The sequence below is a fragment of the Lithobates pipiens genome, unplaced genomic scaffold, assembly GCF_037356315.1.
Source record: "Lithobates pipiens isolate NorthernLeopardFrog02 unplaced genomic scaffold, aLitPip1_a1.2 Scaffold_3, whole genome shotgun sequence".
In the NCBI taxonomy this organism is placed as follows: Eukaryota; Metazoa; Chordata; class Amphibia; order Anura; family Ranidae; genus Lithobates; species Lithobates pipiens.
The window spans coordinates 72,975,557-72,996,374 of record NW_027507790.1 but is presented as its reverse complement, the minus strand read 5'-3'; positions in this window follow the sequence as shown (position 1 = coordinate 72,996,374).

Sequence of the window (20,818 nt, the reverse complement as noted above, 5' to 3'; positions counted from 1 at the left end):
TGGCCAGCATCAGGATTTTTATTGAGGGAGAATTGTCTGAAATTTACTGGAGATATTGGGGTTGATTTACATAAGCTTCAGAGCTTAGTAATACTTCACTTTGCAAAAATACCCAACCACATGCAAGGAAAAAAAGAAAAATCTTTATTTGTTACTTGCACATGATTGGTTGATGGAAGTCATAGAAAGAGCTTCCCCTCATTTACTACATGGTCAGCCCAGAAAATCTGAGAACTTCTCTTACCTCACAAGAAAATGGCACGTCCGGGCCTCCCCTGGTCCATTTTACTTTTCACACCATTTTTTTTTTGGCGCGGGGTTCCCCTTAATATCCATACCAGACCTGGAGGGCCTGGTATGGAATTTTGGGGGACCCCCGCACATTTTTTTTCTTATTTTTTTCTTAATGCTAACAAGCCTTAAATAAAACCCGTAAAAGTGAACCAGCGCAAAAAAAAGTCAAGTTGAGAGGTGCGCCTGTTCAACTTATTCAAATGCATCTACGTGGCTTGACAATTACTAAGATTTTGCCGGCGCAGTGAACCAAAGCACTTGAACGTGCGCAAATGCAGCTTGCACATGCGCAGTGCATAAATTGACCTAGCGCAGTTCCAAGTGTATTTGCAAGCTTGCTCAGAGAAAGTTACTTTTCCGTTCTATTTTGAGCATATTTGTTAATTGGACAGTTATAACTATACTTCCTCACATCACCCCCATAATATGGACACTTCCAGCTTGTTTTAATTCTGAGTTGAATAATGCGTGCGACATGTCTATAGCGGCGCACTGATCGCCACCTCCCATGCGCCGGCATGTTAATGGTAAATGGGGAATTGCGCTGTGTTACAGGCACAAATACTTTGTGAATATGAAAACGGCCGTTGCGCACTGGCCTGCGCTGAAACTCATGGCGCAAACTGTTTGTAAATCAGCTCCCATATGTCCACATCCTTATATGTCTGCAAATGGGAATTTGTAATTATGCCACCCCCCCCCCCCCCCCCCAACACTTTATTTCATCATGAACCTGTTGGAAACATGTTTTAAGTGCGCTGTAAAATTGTTGTGCTTTAATGGTAACTTGTCCATTGATTCCATGTTCAACTTGGAAACTGACTTGGTTCCATGTCCAAACCTAGAATAAACCCTCATCACATCTTCACTTTTTCATCCACTCCTAGTCCAAATCCTGGCCTCAATCTTTCCTTGCCTATCCTGTCCAGCTAGTTCCTACACTATGACTCAACTGACTCATTTACATAGCATGATACAAGTTTTTACATTTATCATGTCAGGGACACCATTCTGTCACTCATCAAAGGCCTGAACTCTCCCCTAAATTGAACCTACAGTAAACCTTTCCATTGTTTTCACTCTCTAAGAACAGATATCATTTGTCTAAAAGATACTTTTTTATTTTTATTTTGCACTCCATATGCAGGTATTTTTCTGCATTCCTTCCTCAAGTATACTTGGCCAGTGACAGAACAAAGCACAGAGCAGTCCTTAGAGGAAGTTGTAAACCAACATATGCAAGAAACATTAATTGACAATTCAAATCAGGTACTATATCCTACATTAGACAATTCTAGAGACTATTCCCATTCTCTTCAAGCAGCAGCATACTCTCTTCGAACAATATATGCCCATTGACCCCTAACGAGAAGTACATCCAACCAGATGTGAGTACACTTTTCATTTCCCTTTCTATAGCTCATTTTCTCACATTGAGCATCCTTTCTTGACACATTCTAAGCTCCCACTGGTTGCTCACTTGGAAATCAGACATGGATTCCCAAGTGGAATAACAGGGATTTTTAGTTCACACATTCTATGCATTAAGATAAAAAGCCTTCTGTGTGCAGTAGCACCCCTCTACCCCCCTAATACTTACCTGAGCCCCATCTCGAATCAGCCCCCCTAATACTTACCTGAGCCCCATCTCGAATCAGCGATGTTGCATGAGAGCCTCAGCTCCAGCTCCCACTGCTGTCAGTCAAAACCAGTGAGCCAATGAGGAGAGAGGGGAGGCAGGGCCATGGCTCCATGTCTGAATGGACACAGGGAGCTGTGACTCAGCTTGGTGCCCCATAGCAAGCTGCTTGCTGAGGGGGCACTCAACACAAGGGAGAAGCCAGGAGCACTGAAAAGGGACCCGAGAAGAGGAGGATCTTGGCTGCTCTGCAAAACCACTGTACAGAGCAGGTAAGTATAACATGTTTGTTATTTTTATAGGAAAAAAAACGAGACTGCAGTATCACTTTAAGCTTGCCAACCACATCAAAGTATTCACTCTCATGGCCAGTCTTACTCTGCTCTGCCAATGAAAATGCTACGGTGGACACAATGTCAACATGGGACAAACAGACACAAAATGAGGTAGTTGGCCAGCTTAACCACTTGAGATCCGCGCTATTGCCAAATGACGGCATTAGCGCGGATCTACTTTTCCGGGACTACGTCTATTGACATCGTCCCGGTTATGAGCGGCCTGCGCGCCCCCTGAGGGGCGCGCGCGGCGCGCTCTGTGATCGGCGAGTCCATGAGACTCGCCTGATCACCGATCCGTGTAAGGGGTCGATCCCGACCCCTTATCACGTGATCAGCTGTCAGCCAATGACAGCTGATCATGTGACAGAACGGAGCCGGTAATCGGCTATTATTCCTCCTCGCGCTGACAGCGCGAGGAGAGAAAAAAAAAAGCCGATCACCGGCGGCCGTGATCGGGACATCAGTCCCGATCACGGCCAGCAATACAGCTGACCACCTGCCCCCTGCCAGTGCCCACCTGCCCACCGCAGTGCCATCCTGAATGAAAGTAAGTGCCCCCCATCAGTGCCACCCAGCAGTGCCCATAGTGCCCACAGCGCCACCCACAGTGCCACCCACAGTGCCACCCACAATGCCACCCACAGTGCCATCCAGCAGTGCCACCAACAGTGCCACCCACAGTGCCCACAATCTGCCGCAAAGGTGCTGCACCCCAGTGCCGCCCATCAGTGCCCAGCAGTGCCGCCCATCAGTGCCCAGCAGTGCCGCCCATCAGTGCCCAGCAGTGCCACCTATCAGAGCCACCTATCAGTGCCACCTATCAGTGCCCATCAGTCCCATCTATCAGTGGTACCTATCAGTGCCCATCCGTGCCACCCATCCGTGCCACTTATCCGTGCCACCCATCCATGCCATCTTATCTGTGCCCATCTTTGCCCATCAGTGCCGCCTTATCTGTGCCGATCGGTGCCGCCTTATCTGTGCCTATTAGTGCCGCCTTAACTATGCCTATCAGTGCCCACCAGTGCAGCCTATCAGTGCCCACCAATGCAGCCTATCAGTGCCCACCAATGCAGCCCATCAGTGCCCACCAATGCAGCCATCAGTGCCGCCTAATCAGCGCACTTCAATGAAGGAGAAAAATGACCCGTTTGCAAAATTGTATAACAAACTATTAAAACATGATTATTTTTTTTTTTTTTTTTTGCATCTTTTTTTGTTTGTTTAGCAAAAAATAAAACTCCGAGCTGTAACTAAATACCACCAAAAGAAAGCTCTATTTGTGGGAAAAAAATGATAAAAATTTCATTTGGGTACAGTGTTGTATGCCCGCGCAATTGTCATTCAAAGTGCATCAGCGCTGAAAGCTGAAAATTGGTCTGGGACTGAGGGGGTTTAAGTGCCCAGTAAGCAAGTGGTTAAACATGTATTGTAATATGTGTGAACTAAAAATCCTTGTTTTTCATTGTAAAATTTGCTAGAAAGTATATATAGCAGCGTGCAGAAGGTTATCCAGAATTTATAGTATTAACATGTGGTCACACTCCTTTAGCACCTGATAGATCTAATGCATGTAAAGCACAAGTATATCTTGATTACGTATCATGGTCAGACCCTTGCACAGTCCTCCTGGCATTGTCCTTCCTTACACCATGCAGAGACAAGATGTGGACCCTAAATGAGACCCCTATATGGTCTTTGAGCATGAATCTTTTGGAAACTCATACTACACTGGAATGAACAGGGTATTAAAAGACCTTATCTATTTGTAAGGCCCACCTGATAAGTTGAGAGCTTTTTCAGAGGGTGGCCGGTAGTAAATGTCACAGGAGACTGATGAAACATTCTACATTGATTTTTTTACTAAGGATTGATGTTTTTATAATGTGTCATGAGATTGATCATGCAATGGGATTTTAAAGTGTATGATCACATGTTGCAACATGATAGCACTTTATGTTGTTTATTAGATAGAAGTCACTGTAGCAGTAGTACTGTAATGTATGTATGATATTAATTAACACTGTTTAGGTTTTATAGCACCACACTCATTTATATTATAATCTTTTGGAGTGTACTAGATATATTGCTTGTGCTAGCTAGCTTAGATAAGGTACACAGGATACAGCATCCTGAATATATCAACAATTGTGGATATTGATTTTTACATATGGACTTTTGAAATACCCAAGGTCCCACCAAATAATCAAAGAAATATAAACATTTATCAGAATATACTTTGCATAAAATCCATACATATACCTTTAAAAACATTTCAATATATCCCATTCCCTTTTTGCAGTAGATCAGAAAATATAATATCTTACAATATTAACCTAAGTAAGGCTGTCAGTCTCAATTTCCAACGTTCTTTTCATTTTGCGAGGCCTGTTATAGGGATCCTGTTTTCCACCATGCTATTCACAGGAATCCCCACTTCTTCAGGAGATGGGAGAGCAATCAATACAAACATATGATGTAGAAGTTTTTTTTTTATTTTTTTTACAACAAAACTTAGTACTATTCTATTATACCATAACACATTACCCATTACGTGTTATATCTATACTTTAAAATAATTACTAGGAACATAGCTGGAATCCCACGTGGGCTAAATCAACCTCATGAATTTTCCCAGTGGCGAGCGCAGGGGCACAATAAAAGGACAGTTGGAAAGAAAATAGTTACACCTGGTTAAGATAACTTAATATATTAATCCTTCTACATGTGCTAGAATGGCACAATATACAATCAGGCCCTAGAGGGGGAGTAAATAATGAATACAGCGCAGAGTTTCTACTCACCTCTGATCTGTAGCGGATATATTATCCTCCTGGTATATCTGTTTTAAAGAGAACCCCCAATCAAAACGAATCCAGGTTAAAAACTGGAGATGGCTGTGTTCATACATCTAACTGCGTATAAACGAATGGTTTAAAGTTGCCTTGCCAATCTTCTAAGAACAATGGTGTTGAGCCTAACTCATATATTAGGATAAGTTAATGGAAGCGCAGAAGGCATATAAGTTGAGTATGCAGTTACTTATCTTTCACTGCTTCAAAGACTCAAGTTTGTAGTATGGCAGTGATAAAAATATTACCTGCTGAAATTTCTTTACTATTGTTGGATTCTCCCTCTGGCTATTTCTTCATATATGCTGGACTCAGGGCAGCCATGAGAAATTTTATTTACACAGCTTCAGGCCTGACCCCCCCCCAGGCATGATCACCAACATTTCCTAGGGCCTACCCACTGGCCTTACCACCAAATCTGCTCACTGACATCCCATACCAAGTCCCACTCCTCCTCTTTCCCATGTCCTCTTCCTCCTCCTCCTACAGTCCCATCTCCCCATATCATGTCCTCCCCTTACAATATCATCTCCCTCATTCAATGTCCTCCTCCATCTCATGTTGTCTCCTCCTTCTCCACCCCATGTCCTCCTCCTCCATCCCATATCCTCCTCTTGTATCCCATGTCAGTAGGGCAGTTAACTGTCTCAGTCTCTGGAAAATTGGTAAAATGCAGCAAGCTATAAGGGCCACAGTCCCTTCACTAGGCATTAGGCAATCACAATGAAGTCACCCAGATTTGATATTAGGGATTCTGTATCCTTGCTGGAATATCTGTGCAGCACACTGTAGTGATCACAATACTGAACCAGGCCCACTTAGATTATAAACATAGCAGCAAGTATAGCGATGCTTTTTGGCTTTTCGTCTCAGTTGGACCATTCTTACACAATATAAATTGTCAAGCTGTTTGGGACTTCCCAATCTGATTGCTACGTGAAGACCCAACATGGACAGTAGTATTAGAGATCATGGGATAAGACCCAGTTCTTAAATTATTGCTTACATGGCTCAACCCTGTGGACTGACTCAGTTTCACTAACCCAAATGTGAAGCACATCATACACGTCTGGGATGCAGTTAAGTACGCTGAGAAATTAAAACCTCTGCATAAACTCTTAGGCCGCGTACACACGGGCGGACTGTCCGCCCAACTAGGTTCGTCAAACAGTTTGACAAACAGTCCGTTCAAAATTAGCATGAACGGACTTGACCACACACGACGAACGAACAGTCCGCTGAAAACTTGCGCGATGACGTGAACGGCACGTACGACGGGACGAGAAATTCGAAGTCCAATACACTGCAATGCAACCTTCGCCGTGTAAATTCTTTCTGAGCATGCGTGAGACTTAGTTTATCGAACAAGCCTACACACGAGCGGACTGTCCGCTCAAACCAAGTTTCAGCGGACAGTCTTACGGAAATTCCGAAAAACTTTGTTCGTCAGACTGTCCGCTGAAACTGTCCGCTGAAGCCCACACACGAGCGGACTGTCCGCTGAAACACTGTTCAGCGGACAAAGTTGGGCGAACAGTCCGCCCGTGTGTACGCGGCCTCAATGGTCATAACCCATAATCCTGCTTTTTTACCCACCTTCCAGAGTACTGATAGTTTCTGAATCTGGGCAATGCGACGAGCCACACAGGTGTATAAGATGATCATTGCAAATGTTCTTCTCATTCAAAGGTTTTTATTGAAAGATCAACATATGGTAACAAGTATAATGTATCAATTAAAGGTATTTTTGTAGTTACATGTAAAATAAAGAAGCAGGTTACAGCATGTGTTAATATAACACACATATGGTAAAATTAATGTTAGATAAGTTCCCTTTTTATCAAAATTATACAGAGTTTTCAGACTGTTTCAATATTAGCTTACATTAACCACTTGACCACTGGGCACTTAAACACCCTTAATAACCAGACCAATTTTCAGCTTTCGGTGCTCTCGCATTTTGAATGACAATTACTCAGTCATGCAACACTGGACCTATATGAAATTTTTGTCCTTTTTTTCACACAAATAGAGCTTTCTTTTGGTGGTATTTAATCACCGCTGGGTTTTTTATTTTTTGTGCTATAAAAGAAAAAATACCGAAAATTCTGTAAAAAAACGAATTTTTCTTTGTTTCTGTTAGAAAATTTAGCAGATTAGTAATTTTTTCTTCATAAATTTTGGCCAAAATTTATACTACTACATATCTTTGGTAAAAATAAGTACAAATTGGTGGATATTATTTGGTCTTTGTGAAAGTTATAGAGTCCACAAGCTATGGTGCCAATATCTGAAAATTGATCACACCTGAAGGACTGACGGCCTATTTCAATTCTTGAGACCCTAACATGCCAGAAAAGTACAAATACCCCCAAATGACCCCTTTTTGGAAAGAAGACATTCCAAGGTATTTAGTAAGAGGCATGATGAGTTTTTTGAAGTTGTCATTTTTTCCCACAATTCTTTGCAAAATCAAGATTCTTTTTACTTTTTTTTTTTTTCACAAAATTGTCATATTATCAGGTTATTTCTCACACACAGCATATGCATACCACAAATTACACCCCAAAACACATTCTGCTATTACTCCCGAGTATGGTGATACCACATGTGTGAGACTTTTACACAGCGTGGCCACATACAGAGGCCCAACATGCATGGAGCGCCATCAGGTGTTCTGGAGCACCCAGGACAATTCTGACATTTCTCTCCTACATGTAAAAATCATCATTTATTTGCTAGAAAATTACATAGAACTCCAAAACATTATTATTATTTTTTTAGCAAACACCCTGGAGAATACAATGGTGGTCTTTGCAACTTTTTATCTCGCACGGTATTTGCGCAGTAATTTTTCGAATGCTTTTTTTTGGAAAAAAAACTGTTTTGTGCTTAAAAAAAAAAACACAGTAAAGTTAGCCCAATTTTTGCATAATGTGAAAGATGAAGTTACGCTGAGTAAATAGATACCTAATATGTCACTCTTAAAAATTGCACACGCTCGTGGAATGGCGGCAAACGTCGCTACTTAAAAATCCCCATAGGCGACGATTTACATTTTTTTTACTGGTTATATGTTTTGAGTTACAGAGGAGGTCTAGGGCTAGAATTATTTCTCTCGCTCTAACGTTCGCAGCGATACCTCACATGTGTGGTTTGAACACCGTTTTCATATGTGGGCGGGACTTACGCATGCGTTCGCTTCTGCATGCGAGCACATGGGGACAGGGGCGCTTTAAAAAAACATTTTTTTTTATTGTTCATTTTACTTTATTTATTTTAGTTTGACATTTTTTTTCCCCAAAAATAATTTTTTTGATCACTTTTATTCCTATTACAAGGAATGTAAACATCCCTTGTAATAGGAATATGGCATGACAGGTCCTCTTTACAGTGAGATGTGGGGTCAATAAGACCCACATCTCACCTCTAAGCTGGGAAGCCTGAAAAAAAAAAAAGATTCTGGCTTTGATCGTATTAGCGATTCGGTAGAAGCACCGGAGGGCGGAGGGCGGCGGGAGATGTCTATGGCTGGGTATTGCAGGGTATCACCGACTATGGCTGGGTATCTCAGAGCATGGTGTTGCAGAGTACTGCGTTGCAGAGCATTGCAGGGTATTGGCGGGTGTTGCAGAGCATTGCAGAGTGTTGCAGGGTATTGGCGGGTGTTGCAGAGCATTGCAGAGTGTTGCAGGGTATCGGCGGGGGTTGCAGAGCATTGCAGAGTGTTGCAGGGTATCGGCGGGGGTTGCAGAGCATTGCAGAGTGTTGCAGGGTATCGGCGGGGGTTGCAGAGCATTGCAGAGTGTTGCAGGGTATTGGCGGGTGTTGCAGAGTGTTGCAGAGTGTTGCAGGGTATTGCAGAGCGTTGCGGAGTGTTGCAGGGCATTGCGGAGTGTTGCAGGGCATTGCAGAGTGTTGCAGGGCATTGCGGAGTGTTGCAGGGCATTGCGGAGTGTTGCAGGGCATTGCGGAGTGTTGCAGGGCAATGCGGAGTGTTGCAGGGCAATGCAGAGTGTTGCAGGGCAATGCAGAGTGTTGCAGGGCAATGCAGAGTGTTGCAGGGCAATGCAGAGTATTTGCAGGGCAATGCAGAGTATTTGCAGGGAATTGCAGAGTATTTGCAGGGAATTGCAGACTATTTGCAGGGAATTGCAGAGTAATGCAGAGTATTTGCAGGGAATTGCAGAGTAATGCAGAGTATTTGCAGGGAATTGCAGAGTAATGCAGAGTATTTGCAGGGAATTGCAGAGTAATGCAGAGTATTTGCAGGGAATTGCAGAGTAATGCAGAGTATTTGCAGGGAATTGAGGGGTTAATTTTCGGTGAGCAGCGATGTGGGCACTGCAGATGCAGCCCACATCGCTGCTGACACTGATCTCTTCCCCCTCCGCTGTACCGATCGGTACAGAGAGGGGAGGGAGGAACCGGCGTCATAACATGACGCCGGCTTGTTTACAAGTGATCACTCCGTCATTTGACGGAGCGATCACGTGGTAAACGGCCGCGATGAGCGGCCGTTTACCGTGATTCGTGATGCGCCGGGTCCACTGGACCCAGCGGTCACGGATGCTCTCGTGTGCGCGCCCCAGGGGGCGCGCGAGAGCAGAATTCTGGGAGCCCGTTAATTAACGGCCTCTCAGAGTTAAACAACCGCCCTGAAGCCGTTAATCGGCAATGGGCGGTTGTTAAGTGGTTAATATTTAGAGGATTATTGTCAGTTAATGAAAGAAAATTAAGTCTATTTGTGTCTGAGTTCTTAGGTGTGTTAAACATTTGAATAAAATATATGTATCAAACTACTGAGCGTGGTATTTTAAATATATTCAATATCACCTGTGGCTGTTAGGTACCTTATAAAATGATAATAAGAGAGAAATAAGGAAGAGAAGAAAAAAGAAAGAAATAAAATAAGGGTAAGGAAAGGTGGGGGGAGGCAGAGGGTATAGGGTGTTCTGGAGGCATGATCTATTCTTATAGTTTTATCATTGTTGCATATAAAAATGTTAGTTACCATGACTGGAGTATCTGGTGGTCAAAGTTACGTAAACAAAGTTTAAGGTAAACAATGCGTGATCCATGGTTTCCATAGACCTTCATATCCTTTCAGATTTTCTTTATCTAGGGCTTCCATTTTTGCATGCAACAATGACTGATTCATTCTGTGCTTGGTTTCTGCTATGTTTAGTAAGTGAGTTTTCTTTGCTTTAGTTATTGTCTGATTCGCAGCCATCGTAAGTTGTATGAATAGCTTGAATTGTTTAAAAGTCATGTAATCAGGTTTTATATTTAAAAGGGCAATTTCTGGATCTGGTATTATTGCTACTTCAAACATTTCTGAAGCTAGTAAAAAAAATCTTTTTTAGGAATTTCTTTATAATAGAACAATTCCTCCACATGTGTATATATGTTCCTTTTTCTGAACAGCCGTGAAAGCAGAGAGCTGAGTAAACAGGTGCAGATTTAGCTATTGTAGCAGGAACCAAATATCAGCATGAGAGTACCTTGTAGGTGGTTTCAATATCTGTCACATTAGGAGAAAAAGATTTTATATATGGGTCAGATTGCAGATCCTTCTCTTTTATCAGAAGTGATGCACAGACATTGGTAGCCCCGTCCTACGTGTTTCATCACTAAGACATCATCTGTTGTGGCCTTAGTGGTGAAATGCGTAGGGAGGAGCTACCAGTGTCTTTACATCACTTCTTACCTTAGCTCAAGAACATAATAAAATTAGATAAAAACAATTATTAGGGACAAACAAGCAACAAAGGGGTTGATTTCCCAAAAAGCTATCAATTATGAAGTTCCCTAACTGACAAAATTCTCTGGGTATGCGGTTTGTTAGCTTTGCCTATCCTTTCCCTAAAGCAGTACACTGACACTTTTTTTATAGTGAGGTGGCTGATCCATCTCAAGTCCCTCACTGCCCTGCTAAGTCTGATAGTGATAGTTGAAAGGTCTAGCAGTGCATTATGGTTTTAAAAAATTCTCCCAGGTGAATCTGCATATACTGTACATTTACTGCAGCTGTGAATTTCAAACATTCAGGATTCACCTCAAACCCATAGTAGCAATAAACCCACATTTTACAATTGTTTTGAAAACTGTAACATTTTAATATTTTATGCAAAGGGTATACATTTGATAATATACTTGTTTCTAAAACAGTAATCCATACATGAGCTTGTTTGTTAACAATAGTTATAACTTCATATGTCATATGAAAAACACATTATCCATAAAAACGTGAATGATATTTGCTTGATACCTATTGGCTTTACATACCTATAATTGACAGCTAAATTCTGTATATTTTTATAAAGTATGACAGTGACATATGAAGGTACTCAGTACCTAGAAGGAATACTTGTTATATTTTATGTCTCAAGAATAGTAAGACAGGAGGCACATGCGCAGCACCTTCCAAGATGACCGTGACCTTCTAGAGCTCTGTGCCACTTTGGTCCACTAAAGCCCGCCACAGCCTTCAAGACGCCCACCCAAGCACCGCTCCATGACACATCAGCTGGGTATCAAACCGGGAACGCTCTGATGACCACAGCTTCTGTACGGAGAGACCTCTCCCGCCAGCTAAACTCCACTCGCTTGCCCACCCAAAATGGCGAAGGCCACTAAGGCTGATGAATCCATAGCCGAACAGGATACAGCTCCTCCTTCCACACCATGCACAGTGAGTTTCCCGCACATGGTAGCACCTTCCCCCACATCCACTGAATCGCTGTTAGGGAGGTTGATGGATGGACTCACGATGATACCTATGAATGACCCTTTAGCAGGCCTAGCTACTTGTGGGATACCTGTAACACCTCTCTAGTACCCACTGACTTTCCCTCTATGATGACAGCCTTCTCCCAGATGCTGTCCAGAAATCTAGCTCTAAAAGCAGCCCAAATCACCTCATCCATCCATGCAGACCTGCAGCAGCTGGGTATGAGGATTGAAGTCATTGAAAAAAAGGCTGATCAATCTGTAGCCAGAATCAATGAACATTCTATCAGAATACAAGTCATACAGGACCAACTAGAGACCACTATATCTAAGATCGATCACCTGGAGAATAGGTCCAGACATTATAACTTCAGGATAAGGGGACTCCCTGAATCTGTAAAAGATGTCCAGCCAGCAGTTAAGGCTTTCATCACAGGTCTCATTCCAGACATTTCTGAACACCGCCTAGAACTTGACAGAGCTCACAGAGCCTTGCAGCCCCCCTTTTCGAAGGCCTCCCCAGCGACACTATAGTCAAGCCTCATTTTTACTCTGTCAAAGAGGAAGTGATGAGAAGATCAAGAACGGCTGATGCCCTCACTGCACAGGGTCATACAGTTCAGGTCTTTGCCGATCTCTCACCCTACACTTTATAGGAGCGAAGATAACTTAAACTGCCCCTACAGGTCCTACAACAGAAAGGGATAACCTACAGATGGTCATCTTCTCTCTGCCTGAACTTTTCCTATTGCAATAAAGGCTTTGGATTCTCGTCTTTTGTGGAGGGTGAGTGCCCACCTGTGCCTGAATTCACAAGAGCTCCAACCACCTCCACTCAATAAGGGACCCTCCTCGTCATCGAAACATCTACCTTGAGCAAACCCCCTGCAACCCGCCTGGCTGACACAACACTCCAAGAGGTCGAAGGAGTCACTACCGCTATTAACTGACTGTTCAGTCTACCAAACCAGGGTCATGGTTTGTGTCTTTTATCCACATGCACCAGTTTTTGCTCCATTCCATTCCAATAGATGACAGGGCACTCCTGCTCCTCTGCTCTCCCCTTTTTTCTTACCCTCTCTTTTCTCTCACTTTCAGGGACACCCTGTTTCTACTTTTCTCGATATGTTTTCTCTACTTGAAGAGGATTTTGGTTATGAGGGGGAGACATCACACCCCTCACATGTACAGCGAAATATGCTCCAAGTTGACTAGTCTGTTCATTATATGTAAGAAATTCTGTTTCGATACCATAATTCCAGATTAAACACCTTTAATTTCATGCTACTGTGGCAGCCCTGACTAGTGATGCAGTCAGCCTGCCATGAAGTTAGAGATGGGGGGGCAGGCATGGGGCCCGGGAAGGAGTACGCACATCCACAATGAGCTCCCATAGGAGTGGTATGCTGGGTCGCTCCTGAGGCGGTTGACTGTCTCCCCTGAGCACCCCCAGAAATTACCTTCATTTGGGACCCATGCATCTTTGGTCAGGCGATAATAGGACAATCTTACAGACACAGGGATCTTCCCTCCCTGACCCAAAGGTGCCAGATTAATTGATCAGTTGTTTGCTGCCCCCCACCTCCCCCGCCAAAAAAAAAGCACTAAGCACCACTGCTCTAACCTCAAACAATTAAGCAGCTCAGGATAGTTAGAGAAAAAACCTTATATGAATACGTGGTCTGGGTTAGTGGCACAATGTATGTAGTTAAGAGCCTTATTAGGACAGCCATGTCATTGACCTTTTCATAACTGCTGTCTCATGACAGGTTTTCTTTTAACAACTTGTTTTGAAAAAGTATAATAGGCACATGTGGTAATAATTAATTGGTTAAATTCTCCTGCTTTTTGAAAAATAAAAACCTTTCTTTTTTCATTGTACTAGATATTGTACACAACTTTCTCTCAGAAAAGAATAACAGTCCTCAAAAAATGTGTCTAATTCTCAGCTGGCAACATTGACCCTAGACTGTCATTACATTTGTCTTAAGTGCTTCTTATTGTAACCATTACCACAATCTGCAGAGTAAATTAGGTTGACTGCTCTTTGAAAACTACAGATTGTTTCATTTTTGGTGCCTAGTCAGTAAAGCTGAGATCGATAAACCTGCACACTATCTCTTCTATTTGATTCTAGAGAAGAACCTAGAAACAAAGTGAATGGTAAAATGATATTGTCATTTGTCTGCTTAAATTGAAAACCTAATTTGGTCAACAGTAAATTAATTGGCCTTTTGATATTTGCTATGAGCTATCAGAAACCTTTTGTGTCAGCCATTTACTGTGTATCATACAGCGCTAGGATGTTATGGCTGTTTTAAAATTCATACTAAAGAAAAAAAAAAAAAAAAAAAAAAAAAAAATATATATATATATATATATATATATATATATATATATATATATATATATATATATATATATGTATTTTTTTTTTATCTAAAAAAAATAAATAAAACTCATAGACATATGTGGGCGCATGTTTGTATGTGTTTATATACAGTGCCTTGAAAAAGTATTCATACCCCCATTACATTTTTCACATTTTGTCATGTTACAGCCAAAAAAGTAAATGTATTGTATTGGGATTTTATGTGACAGACCAACACAAAAGTGGACACAATGCATAATTGTGTTGTGGAAGAAAAATTATAAATGGTTTTCAATTTTTTTTACAAATAAATACCTGAAAAGTGTGGCATGCATTTGTATTCAGCCCCCCTGAATCAATACTTTGTAGAACCACCATTCACTGCAATTACCACTGCAAGTCTTTTTGGCTATGTTTCTACCAACTTTGCACATCTAGAGAGTGATATTTTTTCCCATTCTTCTATGCAAAATAGCTCAAGCTCTGTCAGAACAGCAATTTTCAAGTCTCGCCAGAGATTATCAATTGAATTTAGGTCTGGTCTTTGATTGGGCCATTCTAAACACATGAATATGCTATGATCTAAACCATTTCATTGTAGCTCTGGCTGTATGTTTAGGGTCATTGTCCTGCTGGAAGGTGAACCTCTGCCCAAGTCTCAAGTCATTTTCTGACTCTAACAGGTTTTCTTCTAAGGCCGCGTACACCCGGGCGGATTGTCTGCCCAACTTAGTCCGCTGAAACGTGTTTCAGCGGACAATCCGCTTGTGTGTGGGCTTCAGCGGACTTTTTCAGTGGACAGTCTGACGGACTAAGTCTTTCGGGATTTCCGTAATTTTGTCCGTCCAAACTTGGTTTCAGCGGACAGTCCGCTCGTGTATAGGCAAGTTGGACGGACTAAGTATGGCACATGCTCAGAAAGGATTTACACGCCGAAGGTTGCATTGCAGTGTATTGGACGTTGTATTTCTAGTCCCGTCGTAGTCAAGGACCAGAATTATTTGACCCCTTAATTATCAGGCCATTTTTTGCGATACGGCACTGCGTCGCTTTAACTGACAATTGCAAGGTCATGCAATGCTGTAACCAAACAAAATTGACATCCTTTTTTCCCACAAATAGAGCTTTCTTTTGGTGGTATTTGATCACTTCAGTGGTTTTTATTTTTTGCGCTATAAACAAAAAAATTTGCAACAATTTTGAAAAAAAAGCAATATTTTACTTTTTGGTATAATAATTATCCCCCCAAAAAATATTAAAAAAACGAATTTCTTCCTCAGTTCAGGACGATATATATTCTTCTACATATTTTTGGCAAAAAAAATTGCAATACGCTTATGTTGATTGGTTTGCTCAAAAGTTATAGCATCTAGAAAATAGGGAATTGATTTATGGCATTTTTATTTATTTATCTATGTTTTACTAGTAATGGCAGTGTTCAGCAATTTTTATTGGGACTGCGACATTGTGGTGGACAGATCCGATACTTTGATACCTTTTTGGGACCATTGACATTTATACAGTGATTAGAGCTAAAAAATGCACTGATTACTGTGTAAATGTCACTGGTAGGGAAGGGGTTAACACTAGGTGGCGATCAAGGGGTTAAATGTGTTCCCTGCTAGGTGATTCTAAATCTGTGGGGATGTGATTTACTAGAGGAGGAGCCAGATTGTTGCTCTTACTTAGTAGGAGCAGACGATTTGTTTCTCCTCTCCTGACAGAATGAGGATGTGTGTATTTACGCACACACACATCCCCGTTCTCGCACCCACGATCACGCGTGACCCCTGCCGTGCACCTGCTGTGGCTCTTTAAAGGAGCCGATGTACAATGATGGCGACTTGCGGGAAAGTGTCAGCATGGCGCAGTATAATGATGGCGGCTCGTCGGCAGTGGTTAACTTACACACAGGTGGACTCCATTTACTAAATAGGTGACTTCTAAATTGGTTCCACTAGATTTTAGTTAGAGGTATCAGAGCAAAGAGGGCTGAATACAAATGCACACCACACTTTTCAGATATTTAGCACAGGTCCACAATATTCTGAAGCACAGAATGTAATCCTCAATATAATATTAAATCTGTTAAATATGTTTGCAGTCATACAATATTATGTGCAAATATGCAAATTAATATATGTAATTATATACTCTGTGCAAACATGCAGTGGAACTGATTTTATATGTGAATGGATCAATAATATTGAATAAATAAATAATTATATAAGTGGTATATATTATCAACAATATACAGTGCAATGTGTATGTGCAAATCTGCGTATGTAAACTATGACACCAAATATTCTCAAAATTGATGAATGAAATTAAAATTTGACCTCTCAATATAACAGTAAAATTCCCCCAAAAAACTTTTTGTGCAATGTCCATAAAATGACTCTTCAAGCCAATTAGACACCCAGTGGTCAAAGAAAAATTGTGAGTCTCTCACCAATATCAACTTGCTGTTAAAGATTGAGGACTTTTTCAGTAAGCTCCAATCACAGCTCCGCTGAGTTGTTTTAATCACAGGCACATGTATGGTAAGAGAGGGAGAGGAAGGGAAAATTCTTCTCATAGTGTGATATGTTAAAACAGGCTATTAATAAAAGCAACAAAGATTTCCACTCACAAATCACAAGTGCCCGTCTGACACTAAGGATGACATGCTCAAGTTTGAGTGAGACAGGAACACTGACAAACATTGCATGGTGTATGGTCATAGCCTGTGTTATGTGATATGACCGGAGCATGTAAGGCCGCGTACACACGGGCGGATTGTCTGCCCAACTAAGTTCGTCAGACAATCCGACAGACAGTCCGTTCAAAATTTGAATGAACGGACTTGACCACACACGATGAGCAGACAGTCCGCTGAAAGCGTGCGTGATGACGTGTACAGCACGTACGACGGGACTAGAAAAACGACGTCCTATACACTGCAATGCAACCTTCGGCCGTGTAAATCCTTTCTGAGCATGCGCCATACTTAGTCCGTCCAACTTGCCTACATACGAGCGGACTGTCCGCTGAAACCAAGTTTGGACGGACAAAACCAAGTTTGAACGGACAAAATTACGGAAATTCCGTAAGACTTTGTTCGTCAGACAGTCCGCTGAAAAAGTCCGCTGAAGCCCACACACGAGCGGATTGTCCGCTGAAACACGGTTCAGCGGACTAAGTTGGACAGACAATCCGCCCGTGTGTACGCGGCCTAACAATCATCTGATCTGAGCTGAGCATGTCATCCTTGTTTTTATGGCAACAAATATTTTATTTACTACACTATGAGGAGTTTCTTCTCTCCTTTGGTTTTATGATTACATAATAGTTTGGCGGATTTATAATACTGTGGAACATATCAACATTGAGTACACATCTCTATTGCAATACCACGCTATTTGACTACCTGTATTGGGTGTCAATTTGGTCTGGTGAGTAGGATGTCTGCTTGATTATCAGTGGAATGGGAAAAGAGGGGGCAAGGAAGGTGGGACTTTATGTGAGACACATGATAGCAAAACATAATACCAGTTGAACAAAGGAATTTTATTCACATAGCAGTATAATACATTGTTAGTATCAAATAAAATGTAACATATAGCCACAATAATCATAGTGACAGCAGGGATATCTGGGGATATCACCACTGGTATCAATGGTAAATAAATAAACATGATAATAAACATTGAACAATTTAATGACAATGGTATCTCAGGTATAACCATAACAAAATTCCATATTTCAACATGGACCATTGATACTATGTGGTGCTCTAAATTATAGATAATATATTTTTTTATACATTCTAGATTTTTTTAAGTATTTGGCGGATGGACTATATTCACGTTTGCTCATTTATGTCACTGTATACCGTACTTAATTTAAATGTAAATTTGGGTATTTACCGAAGTGTTTATTATTTATCACATTTTGTATGATGTGGGATATGATTTTCTAGAAGATTAGGGAGTGTTGACTGAAAGGCACACAGGTAATAGCGCCACGTGCAACTAATTAGTTAATTATATCTTTAGCACTAGTTTTGTATGCACCTTTATATATGTGGTGCTCTAATATAGTATCATTATTAGTAATTATATTATATTATTAGCTTGTTGGCGGTAAATCCGCCAACAAATTTTGCCTAGCAGGTTCTCAAATTTTCCACCAACAAATGTTTGTTGTCGAACTTTACGATCATGTGTACACAAGTCCATCGCACAAAAGTCCATGCATGCTCGAAATCAAGGAGGAGCCGGTAACACTCGGTCTAGTAAAACTAGTGTTCGTAATGGAGATTTCATGTACGTCTTGTATGTCACTACGTTCGTAATTGTTGGCCAACATTTGTATGCAAGACAAGTTGGATCCAAAACCCTTCGAACAAAAATCCATGGTTTTGTTGTCAGAAAGTCCAATCGTGTGTACGGGGCATAACACTAATAAAAAATACTGCTAAAATTGGGTTGTAAGGCTGGCCATACATTTCATTTCAGTTATCTGCAGTGTATTTAATATATATATATATATGTATATGTATCGGACTGTGTTGTCTGAAATTCCAATCGTGTGTGGGCTCCATCAGACTTTTTCCGTTGGAATTTCCGACACACAAAGTTTGAGATCAGGATCTAAAATTTTCCGACAACAAAATCCGATCATTTAAATTCCAATTGCATGTAGACAATTCCGACGCACATAGTGCCACGCATGCTCAGAATAAATTACGAGACGAAAGCTATTGGCTACTGGCCTCTTTATATTCCCGTCGTACGTGTTTTACATCACCTCATTCGGAACGATCGGATTTTACAACAACTTTGTGCGACCGTGGGTATGCAAGACAAGTTTGGGCAAAAATCCGTTGGAAAAAATGTGACGGATTTTGTCATCAGAAAAAATGCAACGGATTTTGTTGTCGGAATACCCGACCGTGTGTACAGGGCATTACTGTGAGGGCTTACAGTGTAAAATATGCGTATTTACACATGCCTATCTTTCAGCCTCATCAGAGGTTCCTACGTTTTGCAAACAAGCGGAACATAATTTTCAGTTTGTGGCTCTATCCTTCCGGATGGCTACAGCTCCTCGGGTGTTCACAAAGGTCCTAGCACCAGTACTGTAAGGGCCCAAGGGATTCTGGTGCTTGGGTATCTGGATGACCTCCTACTCAGAGATCACTCATTGCAGGCTCTAGAACAGAGCATAATATGCACAGTGCCATATTTGAAAAGCTTAGCCTGGATCATAACTACCGAAAAGGTCAGCCTTGAAATCAGCTCAAAGTCTAAAGTATTTAGGTCAGATCCAAGATATGGCTCAAGCAAGAATATCCTTGCCACCCATAAGGATCTGTGCCCCGAAGGTTCAGATGCATCAGATAAGGGGCACCAGACAACCCTCCATTCGGCTCTGTATGGCCAATGTTCACCCACTGGCCAACGTGCACCCGCTGACCAATGTGCACCCGCTGACCAACGTGCACTCGCTGACCAACGTGCACTTGCTGACCTTATGTGCACTCGCTGGCCAACGTGCACTCGCAGACCCATGTCCACACACACACAATACACAAGTACTAACAATCCACACACACTACTCAGACAACACTCCTATGACATTACATATTAGCAATATTGGCAGTCCATATCCCAGAAGTAGAGAACTGGAAGGCAGATTATCTCAGCCGCCAGCAGATCTGCCCGCGAGAATGGTCCAACACCCAGGGGTGTTCCAAGATATTTGCCAACGTTGGGAATGGGCAGAGGTTAATGAGCCACAGCAATTTGTGTCCCAAACAAGGGATACTCTGGAAATCAGAGTAGATGCTCTGATAGTTCCATGGAGACAGTACACCCTGGTTAATGCTTTCCCTCCAATCCCTCTCCTTCCACATTTTTGTGCAGGATTCGGAAAGAGGGGGTTCCAGTCATTATGGTGGCACCAGCCTGGCCCAGAAGGCCCTGGTTTGCGGAGATTGGGAGACTGACAATAGACGGGCCATGGACGCTTCCATGTCGCCCCGATCTACTCTCTCAAGGTCCTATATTCCACCCCTATTTACTGTCTCTAAATCTGATGGAATGGCTATTGAAGCCAGGGTGTTAAAGGACCGTGGCATCTTGGGATCAGTAGTGTCGACCCCAGTGAATCCTAGAAAAGCTAGCTGTCATTAGGAAAATTTATCATAAGGTCTGAACAACTTATATTACTTGGTGTGAAGCCAGAAAATGACATCCTCGGAAATTCATGATTGGGAGAATTCTCTCTTTTCTAAAGTCAGTTGTGGAAATCAAATTGGCTTTGAGTACAATCAGAGGTCAAGTTTCGGCCCTATCAGTACTCTTCCAAAGGCCTTTAGCCTCCCATTCACTGGTCCAAACTTTTATATAGGGGGCAACTTGCTTGCCCCCCTCATCAGCTCACCTATGTGTCCTTGAGACTTAAACTTGATGCTGTCTGTGATACAGAAACAACCATTTGAACCTATGAAAGAAATTCCATTAGACTTGCTGTCACGCAAGCTAGCCTTCCTGATGGCTATCACCTCGGCTAGAAAGGGTCATAGTTGGCGGTCCTTTCCTGCAGG